The sequence below is a fragment of the Gekko japonicus genome, unplaced genomic scaffold (genome assembly GCF_001447785.1).
Source record: "Gekko japonicus isolate JY-2015 unplaced genomic scaffold, Gekko_japonicus_V1.1 scaffold1615, whole genome shotgun sequence".
Lineage (NCBI taxonomy): Eukaryota > Metazoa > Chordata > Lepidosauria > Squamata > Gekkonidae > Gekko > Gekko japonicus.
Window position 1 is genome coordinate 398,611 of NW_015176499.1, and position 11,217 is coordinate 409,827.

Consider the following 11,217-nt stretch of genomic DNA (forward strand, 5'->3'; position numbering starts at 1 on the left):
ACTACACCACAACGCTCCTCAGTTTCCTTATGAAAGAGCAGAGGTCCATCAGTGGCTCTTAGCCACAAGGTATAGATCAGAACTCTCGGTCTGGGGCAAGGGATGCTCTGTATTCTTGGTGCTTGGGGGGGCAACAGTGGGAGGGCTTCTAGTGTCCTGGCCCCACTGCTGGACCTCCTGATGGCCCCTGGTATTTCTGGCCACTGTGTGACAGAGTGTTGGACTGGATGGGCCACTGGCCTGATCCAACATTGGCTTCTCTTATGTTCTTGTGATTTTTTTTTTTACATTTAACCCAATACCCTGAAGGACTGCCTCCTCCCATATGTTCCTGACTGAAGATTAAGATCATGGGGAGTGGCCCTCCCGACAGTCCCACCAATCAAAGAGGCACGTCTGGTAGGTACATAAGACAGGGCCTTTTCAGTGGCTGCCCCACAACTATGGAACAAGCTCTCCAGGGAGCTGCGCCTGCCCCCCCCCCACTTTCGATCTTCAGCTGAAGATGGTTTTATTTAGGACCCCACTGGATAAATGCACTGGCAGTCCTAAACTGCACAAGTGCCTGCTTCACAGCCATAAAGCCACCCAGCATGGCATTCGGCACGGACGTCCCATGGTCATATCGAAGCAAGCTAGTCCAGACCTCGATTCAGGTGCAGCCAAAGAGTTCGAAACAAGTATCTCTGCCTGGCAGTAGCGTTTGCGTTGAAGCTCTCTGCATCCCCGTTTATCCCCAAGCGTGGCATAACTGGCCAACAGTTAGGGTGGCATAACTGGCCAAGAGTTAGGGTGGCCAGCCTCCAGGTGGGTTGAGAAGAAGCAAACCACCGTGATGTGTCATGCCAGAAAAGTCTCCAAGGACTAGAAATTTATTTTTCCAATATTCACTTTACTGGAAGCGATTCGAACGCCATCAACACCAACGAGCTATGCATATTACATCTCATCTCGTATAACTTTATCAAAATGGGTAGCGTTGAAATACCTATATAATCTTAAAGCGAAGGGATGTGATCTATGGACATATCCTGAAAATATAAAAATGATAATCTGCCTGGTGAAAGAGTGGTTGGATTCTCCAGAAGACATATGGATTAAAGCGATAAAAAGGGAAGAATGAACGATATCCTCAAGACTGGCCAATGTCTGCTGCAACAACTTGGATCAACAAGGGAAGAAGATAATGAGGAAGAAGACTGTAAAAGAGGAACAGAAGATGAGACAAGAAGTACACTTACTGATGAGGACTGGACTCTAAGATGGGGGGTGGTCCCCCCAAAAAAATTTGATTGTCACTTGGGGAACAAAACGTTAAAAAAAAAACAACGAGATGCTAATGTTTCTGAAACCTGCCTTAGCGGTTTTTTATGATCTTGTATAGCTCTTCATATAGTCAGATTTGTTGGAATTGATAATATAAGCGATAGATGGTTATTGATCACTTTCAACGCCAAAAAGAAAGAAAGAAAAACGTAATGGTTAAAAAACAAAAAATGCCGTTGTATTTTAAGTAATGTATGATCTCCATCTCTTGGGTTTTTAGTGGTTTTCTTTACTTTCTCCTGTAGTTTGTAGATTCCCCTCCCTTGTTGTTTCTTTGTAGTTTATAGAAAATGCAATAAAAAATCCCCTAGGGGGGGCTAAAAAAAAGAAAGAAAAAAAAATAAATACTTATATTATATTAATCCATTTGACAAACACTCTATTCATATCCCATAGTAACACTCATCAGATCCATTAGTGTCAAAGTTGTACGAAACGAGAGATGAGATGCATGGCTCGTTGGTGTTGACGGCGTTCGAATTGCTTCCAGTAAAGTGAATGTTGGAAAAAGAAATTTCTAGTCCTTGGGAGTCTTTTTTGGCATAACACATCATGGCGGTTTGCTTCTTCTCAACTTCCACCCCCGTGATCTCTCTGTTTGGTTTGCTGCAACCTCCAGGTGGGGCCTGGCGATATTCGGGAATTACAACTGATCTCCAGGCGACAGAAATCAGTTTCCAGGGGGGGGGGGGAATTACCACTTTGGAGGGGGGACTCTATGGTATTACACCCTGCTGAGCGCCCTTCCTTTCCCCGAAACCCCATCTTTCCCAAGCCCCTTTCTCCAAAAGCTCCAGGAATCTCCCAACCTGGAGCTGGCAACCCTACAAACTGAATGTAAGAGATGGAGAGGAACAGGGATACCAAACGGAGACCGGGAGGGGATCACGTCTTCTGCTCCGACTTCCTGCAGGCAGAGACTGAACGTTTCTCATTAAGGTCGTCACCCAATTGAAGAAACCTCGGTTTAATTAATCACACATGGTAATTGATCTGTTAATTCAATCTGCATGATTCGCAAATGGCTTGCAAATGGGGGTGGGTGATTTTCGTTTGCTTGTTTGTTGGAGAACTAAAAGCACATGTTGGATCCAGCACATTCTTGGAAGCCCTGCTGTATCGTCACGGATGTAACCCGGAAGATAGGGGAACAGAAAGACCACGGAGGAAACCTCTGCAGAACAGAATCGGGGCTGGCCTGGTCTTTCAGCTAAACATGCCATATCGAGAGTCCAGAGACCCAGGATAGCACAGCTTCAGAGAGAGGGAATGAACAAAAGAGTAACAGACTGATATAACAGACAGAAGGTCGGACCAGAACCAACGGGTTGAAATTAAATCGAAAGAGTTTCCGGGTAAACATGAGAAAGGACTTCCAGACAGTTAGAGCTGTTCCTCAGTGGAACAGGCTTCCTCGGGAGGTGGTGGGCTCTCATTCTTTGGAGGTTTTCAAACAGAGGCTAGATGGGTGAGCTTGCTCCCCAAGAACAATAGCTGACCAGGATCCAGGGAGTGACTTATAGATAGGCAGTGTAAGATAAATAGCCTATCCTAGGGTGTGTGTGTGTGTGTGGTGTTCACATGCTTTATAAAGCAGGGCTCAAACCCTGCTAGGCGTCCTTGTTGTGTTCCCGAAATCACTAAATAAACTAGAGCTGATCACTGCACTGTGTCCAGAACCCAGGATTTAACAGACAGCAATGATGATTCTGTGAACTTAGGCAGAACATGAGAGGGAGGGCAGGAAGGGTTGCCTCAGTGCTTAGTGCTTGTGGCCCATTCTTACACACCCAGGGAAATGCTGATCGCCACTTTGGGGTCCGGAAGCAATTTTCTCCAGGCCAGTTTGGCTGGGGATCCTGGAGGGATTTTTTGCCATCTTCTGGGCATGGAACAGAGGTCACTGGGGGTGTGGAGGGGGGAGGAGGTATTTGGGAATTTCCTGCCTTGTGCAGGGGGTTGGACTAGATGACCCTGGGGGTTCCTTCCAACTCTATGTTTCTAGATTAGAAATAGTATTATCAATAACAACTATCATATGGCAGGAGATCTGAAGATTGTCTGGCAGCCTGAAACGCTAGCTCTTTTTGTGATGAGCTAGGTTTGTTTTGGGGGCTGAGAAAACTGTGACTGACCCACGGTCACCCAGCTGGCTTCAAGTGGGGAACTGAACCCGGTTCTCCAGATCAGAGTCTGCTGCTCTTAAACCACTACACCAAATGAACACCACTAGACATGCATTGGGGTCCAGGTGCGAAACGCCTCTGATAATGACAAGAGTGTCCAATTTAACTCATAAGTGAACGTACACTTCAAAGATGAGGAGTACAGGTTGGAATCCAACAGAAGGTTTTGGTTACTTGTGTTCAATAGCCCTGGAGACCCACGGGGTTCAGCCCTGGACTCTTCGGTATCACTATACTTGATAAACATTAGATTATACATATGGAGATAAACATATGGAGCAGAGGTCCATCAGTGGCGATTAGCCACAAGGTATAGGGAGGAACTCTCGATCTGGGGCAAGGGATGCTCTGTATTCTGGGTGCTTGGGAGGGGCAACAGTGGGAGGGCTTCTAGTGTCCTGGCCCCACTGGTGGACCCCCTGATGGCACCTGGTGTTTATGAATTCAGAACCTAAAAAGATTAGTCAAGAATAGAAGAGGGCCAACTCTGAAACAATTGCTCTGGTCAACTATATATTCTGTACAATCTCAGGAGAATATATAGTTGACCAGAGCAATTGTTTTCTGGTCTTTCATGTTTTGTATATGTATGATTGTATATATTTTTACATATCAGCCAACATGTTCTATTTGTATTAGACCTCTAAGGAAGGCCTGTAAAGGTCGAAACGCGTTAGGTCTATTTCATTAGACTTTGTATGTTTTTATATTTGTATATGAGGTATGAATGGGCCCTTATTTGTTATTTTAATTTGTGTTGAATAAATACATGTATATTTTTGTATATTTCATAATTAGATTTTTTAGAGTTGGCCCTCTTCTATTCTTGACTAACCTTTATAGGTTCTGAATTCTAGGTTTTAGGTTCAGTTTTTTCCCCTTTTCTCTTTTTTGTCCTGCTTGGGGTTTTTGGCCACTGTGTGACACAGAGTGTTGGACTGGATGGGCCATTGGCCTGATCCAACATTGGCTTCTCTTATCTTCTTATGATATCCTTGGTTCCAATTAAAATTCGTAATAATGTGTTAACACAGCATTTATGAGAGCCAGTTTGGTGTCATGGTTACGTGTGCGGACTCTAACCTGGGAGAACCGGGTTTGATTCCCCACTCCTCCACTTGCAGCTGCTGGATGACCTTGGGCAAGCCATACTTCTGGCACAGCTGTTCTTGAAAAAGAACAGTTTCTGCCAGAGCCCCACCTCTCTCACCGGGTGTCTGTTGTGGGGAGGGGAAGGGAAAGGAGTTTGTAAGCCGCTCTGAGACTCCTTTGGGTAGTAAAGGGCGGGTTATAAATCCAATCTTCTTCTTCTATGTGTTTTTAGAAGACACACAAGTATAGGTAACTTTGCACAGTGTTTGGAGCTGTTATCATGTTAACTCAGAATGTGAGCCTTCATTAAGTGGGGCGGTTGGTACGGCTGGAAGATGATTTGGAAAAATCTATACATATGGGAGTCTTTATTGATTAAGTGCTCCTTCTTAGAAAGGGCCTCTTGTGAGCGACCTGCTTATTTTTCAGAAGAAATCATGAATGTGCTCAAATAATCACCCTCCTTTAATTACCTATGGAAAGTCAATGGATGGTATTGTTGCATACTTTGAAGTTAGTGAATCTTAGCTACGTAAATAATCAAGTTTTAATGAAAAGATGAAGCATACTGTTATTTTCCCCCTCCATGGGCGGCGGGGGAGTGTCGTACTGGAGCACCACCACCCGGAAGGGAGACTTACAGAAAACCACGTTTGACCCTTGGAATCCCACGGAAGAAAGATGAAATGGCCATGTGGCGGAGTGGTTAGAGTGTCAAACTAAGATCTGAACGACTCCGATTCAAGTCCCCCATTAGCCACAAAGCACACTGGAGACATCAGAACAGCCCTGCTGGATCGGACCAGTGGTCCATATTGTCCAGCATCCCGTCTCACACAGGGGCCAACCAGTTCCTCTGGACGGCCAACAACAGGGCAGAGAGGCTGAGGCCTTTCCCTGAGAAGGACCCCAGAAGAGCCCTGCTGGGTCAGCCCAGTGGTCCATCCAGTCCAGCCTCCTGTCTCACCCAGTAGCCCACCAGTTCCTCTGGAGGGCCAACAACAGGGCATGGAGGCCGAGACCTTCCCCTGAGAAGAACACCAGAAGAGCCCTGCTGGGTCAGACCAGTGAGGGTCCATCTAGTCCAGCATCCTGCCTCACACAGGGGCCAACCAGTTCCTCTGGACGGCCAAAAACAGGGCAGAGAGGCTGAGGCCTTTCCCTGAGAAGGACCCCAGAAGAGCCCTGCTGGGTCAGCCCAGTGGTCCATCCAGTCCAGCCTCCCGTCTCACCCAGTAGCCCACCAGTTCCTCTGGAGGGCCAACAACAGGGCATGGAGGCCGAGACCTTCCCCTGAGAAGAACACCAGAAGAGCCCTGCTGGGTCAGACCAGTGAGGGTCCATCCAGTCCAGCATCCTGTCTCACCCAGTGGTCACCCAGTTCCTCTGGAGGGCCAAGAACAGGGCAGAGAGGCTGAGGCCTTCCCCTGATAAGAACCTCAGAAGGGCTCTGCTGGATCAGAACAGTGAGGGGCCCTCTAGTCCAGCCTCCCGTCTCACAGGGAGGCCAACCAGTTCCTCTAGAGGACCAACAACAGGGCAGAGAGGCCGAGGCCTTCCCCTCATGCTGCCTCCTGGCTCTGGGATCCAGAGCTTAACTGCCTCCGAATGTGCTGGTGCCTTTTAGCCACCATGGCCTGTAGCCACTGACAGACCTCTCCTCCATGAATCTGTCTTATCTCCCTTTAAAGCTGTCTATCCCTGTGGCCTTGCGTCCCTCACTGCCTTTCAGCCTAGCCTACCTCACTGGGCTTTTGTGGAGACACTGAGGAATTTCAGACAGGCGATATATTCCGGTTCAGGAATGGTTCCCAAACGGTTTCTGGTCTGACATTTCAGACAGAACTGTTTTAGAACCGGTTCCCTACCGGAATATATTTGTACTTTCACACACAAACGCTTCTGTCCCGTTCAGGAAACGGGGCTGAACCGTTTTACCTGTAAACCACTTCCAAGTAGTCTTCAGTTTCTTCTCCCGGATCCAAAACACTTTTTCCCGATGTTTTTCGCCCACTCGGGCGATCTCCGGCTTTTCTTTTTTAACGTTCGCTTTAGAGCGCTATAGCACTATAACACAACAGCAAAACAGCATTATAGCAACCCCATTGAGATGCCTGGAGTGTTGTGTTATAGTGCCCAAAGGTGTCTCAGAGCGGCTTACAAACTCCTTCCCCTCCTCACAACAGACACCCTGGGAGGTAGGTGGGGCAGAGAGAGCTCTGAGAGAAACAGCTATTTTTCAAGAGCAACTCTGATCAGAACTACGGCTTGCCCAAGGTCATCCAGCAGCTGCAAGTGGAGGAGTGGGGGAATCAAACCCGGTTCTCCCAAATTAGAGTCCGCACACTTAACCACGACACCAAACTGGCTCACAGGGTGTCCGTCGTGGGGAGGGGAAGGGAAAGGAGATTGTAAGCCGCTCTGAGACTTCGAGTGAAGGGTGGGGTGTAAATCCAATCTCTTCTTCTCCTCCACGACACCACAGCAGCGGTGAAGGCCTAGCTACGTGGCACTGTCACCAGTGGGCCTTCTCCAGAGCGACTGTGGCCCAGGCACTGAGGCCTCTTATCCGTAGCAGCTCCTGGGTTCTTCAATACATATTTATTTAGGCTGCGGCAGCTGGAAATAGATACATCTGTGGTTCTCCGAGAGCCACCGCCCCCCCCCTCCACCCCTCTCCCACGGCATTCGGAATTGCAAAAATATGTCGGTTTAAAAATACCCAGCTATCGATTTCAAAGCAAATGGGGATATTATTTTTTTTTTAAGTCACACACATCTACAATAGAGATCCAGCCCTCCTTTCCGTGCGGTGGCTTTGAAACAAAGTGATCCGAAGCCTTTCCAAAACCCATGCGCAATGTTCCAAAGCGGAGAAAGGCATAGGATCAACCTTGGGGGGGGGGGTGTTTCCCATGTCACAAACGCACACGGTATAGATTCAGTTCTCCGTTCCATTTTGTGCCTCTAAAATAAAACGATCCATCGCCTTTCCAAAACTGTTGCGCAACGTTCCAGAACGAGAGAAGGGCACAGGTTCTCCGCTTTGGGGGTTTCCCAAGTCACACACATACACGGTATAGTTTCAGTTCCCTTTTCCGTTCTGTGCCTTTGAAACAAAATGTTCCATCGCATTTCCAAAATTCATGTGCAATGTTTCAAAGCGAAGAAGAAGAAGCAGAAGAAGAGGAGGAGGAGGAGGAGATTGGATCAATACCCCGCCCTTCACTCAGAGTCTCAGAGCAAGGGACTCTTCCCCTCCCCACAACAGACACCCTGTGAGGTAGGTGGGGCTGAGAGAGCTCTGACAGAAACTACCCTTTCAAGGACAGCTCTTATCAGAACTATGGCTTGCCCAAGGTCACACCAGCAGCTGCAAGTGGAGGAGTGGGGAATCAAACCCGGTTCTCCCAGATTAGAGTCCGCGCACTTAACCACTACGCAAAACTGGCTCTCTTAAAACAAAATGTTCCATAGCCTTTCCAAAATTCATGTGCAATGTTTCAAAGCAAAGAAAGGCACAGGATTTCACCTTTCAGGAAATCCCAAGTCACACATATATCTGGTATAGAACAAAGTTTGAGTCCAGTGGCACCTCTAAGACCAACCAAGTTTAATTCTGGGTATCAGCTTCCGTGTGCATGCACACTTCTTCGAAGTGTGCGTGCACACGGAAGCTGATACCCAGAATTAAACTTGTTTTGGTCTTAAAGGTGCTGCTGCACCCAAATTTTGTTCCACGGCTTCAGACCAACACGGCGACGCACCTGAACACATGTATAGTATAGATCCATCTCTCTTTTCCATTTGGTACCTTTAACATAAAAAGATCCATCATCTCCCCAAAACGCGTGCAATGTGCCAAAGCAGAGAAGTGCATCGGACCAGCTCCAGGAGTTTCCCCAAGACACACACACACGACATGTGCAGCGTTCCCTCTAAGCTGAGTCAGTGTGAGCCAGCTCACAGTTTTTTAGCCTCCGGCGCACACATTTTTTGTCTTAGCTCTGGGAGGATGGCTCCAGAGCAAACTAACTGATGCAGCAGCCAAATCGCTGGCTCACAACTTTAATGCCAGGAGCTCACACAGTAAGGTTTTTGCTCACAAGACTCCACGGCTTAGAGGGAGCATTGGACGTGCGTACACTAAGAGTTGTGCAATATATACAGTAAGAGTTGTTCATTCAACAGTGGAACCGGCCGCCTCGGGAGGTGGTGAGCTCAGCCTCGCTGGCAGTCTTTAAGCAGCGGCTGGACAAACACTTGTCTGGGATGCTCTCGGCTGGTCCTGCATTGGGCAGGGGGCTGGACTAGATGGCCTCGATGGCCCCATCCAACTCTGTGATTCTATGCCTCCCCATGTGGCACCTTTGAAACGCCTTTCCACACCTCATGTGCAATGTTCCAAAGAAGAGAGGGGCACAGAACCTCTGCATCTCTGCTAGTGTGTGTGTGTGTGTGTGTGTGTGTGTGTGTGTGTGTGTGTGTGTGTGAGAGAGAGAGAGAGAGAGAGAGAGAGAGAGAGAGAGAGAGAGAGAGAGAGAGAACGAACATAAAAGACGCCAATGTTGGATCAGGCCAAAGGCCCATCCAGTCCAACACTCTGTATCACACAGTGGCCAGAAATACCAGAAATACCAGTGCCATCAGGAGGTCCACCAGTGGGGCCAGGACATTAGATTCCAGAACAAATTTATGCATCTATTGTCCCACCAACACCACATCTGAAGAAGTGTGCATGCACGAAAGCTTACACCTCTGTTGGCCTTAAAGGTGCCACTGCATTCAAACTCTGTTCTGCTGCTTTAGGCCAACAGGACTACCGACCTGGATCTACCCCAGAAGAATGTCACTCTGACCCAGAGGCTATGCACAGACCCAAGCGCAACCCCGAACTGAGACCGCAGCCTCTGTGTGCCGGACCCCTCTCCCAACAGCTGCTGAAGGGGACGGGGTGGGAGGTGTGGCCAGGCACAGCCCTGTGGTTGACTGCCGGGTGGGTGGGTCATGTGAGGGGCCCAGCCAGCCAATGGGGCGCTAGCCACACTGCCTTTTCTACTGGCCCTGGCCGGGCGACAGGCGCCACACGCGCCCGGAAGCGCACAGACAAGCTTTCTGCTGGCGAAAGAGCCCCTTTTCATGCAGGGCGTTCAAGGCCCCCATTCATTGCGGAGGGCCTCTACCATAATCTGCGCTTTTATTGGTGGGGTGGGGAAACAGGATGCAAACCCTGCAAGCACTTTCCTGGGAGTCCACACGGGGCTTGCTTCCAGAGTACGCTCGCAGTCCTAGAAACGCCTTTCCTGGGAGTCAACCTGATGGAGGTGCATGGGGGCTTGCAATCCTAGAAACACTTTTCCTGGGAGACAGCCTTGTGGAGTAACCTGGGAGTTTGCAATCCTAGAAACACTTTTCCTGGGAGCCTCACTGAGTAACGGGGCTTGCAATCCTAGAAACAGTTCCTGGGAGTCAGCCTCACAGAGTAACATGGGGGCTTGCAATCCTTAAAACACTTTTCCTGGGAGACAGACACACAGAGTAACACGGGGCTTGCGATCCTAGAAACACTTTTCCTGGGAGACAGCCTCACGGAGTAGCAAGAGGGTTGCAATCCTAGAAACTTCCTGGGAGTCAGCCTCACAGAGTAACAAGGGGCTTGCAATCCTAGAAACACTTTTCCTGGGAGACAGCCTTGTGGAGTAACCTGGGAGTTTGCAATCCTAGAAACACTTTTCCTGGGAGACAGCCTTGGTGAGTAACCTGGGGGCTTGCAATCCTAGAAACACTTTTCCTGGGAGACAGCCTCACGGAGTAGCAAGAGGGTTGCAATCCTAGAAACTTCCTGGGAGTCAGCCTCACAGAGTAACATGGGGGCTTGCAATCCTTAAAACACTTTTCCTGGGAGACAGACACACAGAGTAACACGGGGCTTGCGATCCTAGAAACACTTTTCCTGGGAGACAGCCTCACGGAGTAACAAGGGGCTTGCAATCCTAGAAACACTTTTCCTGGGAGACAGCCTTGTGGAGTAACCTGGGAGCTTGCAATCCTAGAAACACTTTTCCTGGGAGACAGCCTCCCGGAGTAACAGGGCTTGCAATCCTAGAAACACTTTTCCTGAGAGACAGCCTCACGGAGTAACAGGGGGCTTGCAGTCTTAGAAACACCTTTCCTGTGAGACAGCCTCACGGAGTAACGGGGCTTGCACTCCTAGAAACACTATTCCTGGAAGACAGCCTGATGGAGTAACATGGGGACTTGCAATCCTAGAAACACTTTCCCTGAGAGACAGCCTCACGGAGTAACACGGGGGCTTGCAATCCGATTAACACTTTTCGTAGGAGACAGCCTCATGGAGTAACTGGAGGGCTTGCAATCCTAGAAACACTATTCCTGAGAATCAGCCTCACAGAGTAACACCGGGGCTTGCAATCCTAGTAACCTTTTTTTCTGGGAGACAGCCTCATTGCATAGCAGGGGGCTTGCTTCCAAGTAGACTTGCTTTGGACCGGGTTGGGGGGTTGAATCAGAAGGGATCCAAAGAGCATTGCTGGTTCTTCTCCCTTTTTTTTTGGCAGGGTTTTATTAAAACATTCATGCCCGCTTTTCCTCA